The sequence below is a fragment of the Microtus ochrogaster genome, chromosome 6 (genome assembly GCF_000317375.1).
Source record: "Microtus ochrogaster isolate Prairie Vole_2 chromosome 6, MicOch1.0, whole genome shotgun sequence".
Lineage (NCBI taxonomy): Eukaryota > Metazoa > Chordata > Mammalia > Rodentia > Cricetidae > Microtus > Microtus ochrogaster.
Window position 1 is genome coordinate 68,430,771 of NC_022013.1, and position 639 is coordinate 68,431,409.

The 639-nt window shown below is 45.9% G+C and overlaps 1 protein-coding gene across 1 annotated transcript in view; it reads left to right on the top strand.

The window, feature by feature from the left end:
• The window catches only part of Sh2d1b (SH2 domain containing 1B), a 24,792-nt gene that overhangs the window by 22,920 nt on the left and 1,233 nt on the right, over positions 1-639 (top strand). The window lies entirely within an intron of this gene.

Consider the following 639-nt stretch of genomic DNA (forward strand, 5'->3'; position numbering starts at 1 on the left):
CATGCTATTCCGTGTGAGCATCCCTATCCATGCTATTCTGTCTGAACAAAGTCACTCTTTAGGCTGCTGTGATAAGCTTCTCAATTCTCTAAAATGATGAAGCATGGGATTTTAATGATGAAAAGAAAACCTGTCCCATAAGATTGTTCCCATACATCCACCTTCATTCGGAGGATTGTGTGGTCAGTACAATCTGGTCATTTCCTACAGGCCCAGCCACAGACACAGCCCTACTTCTCTTTTCCACAAAAATTTACAGAATTAGGAAGTATAAAAGGTCTTGAGTAATAGCCTGGTTGGTAAAGTGCTTGCCTTGATTGTGTGAGACCCTGATTTGGATCCCTAGAAATGATGGTTTTGAAAATCTGGACATGGTGGCACAAGCTTGCCACCCCAAGGCTGAAGAGGCAGACACAGGTAGATCTGTGGAGTGCCCTGACCATTAAACCGGTGAGCTCCATGCCAGGTAGATCTGTGGAGTGTCCTGACCATCAAACCGGTGAGCTCCAAGCCAGAGGAAAGCCCTGTTTCAAGAGAGAAGGTAGATGGAACCTGAAGAACAACATGTAAGACTAATCTCTGGCCACACACACAGGCACTCATGTGCATAAACACCTGCACCCATGCATACACACCTGC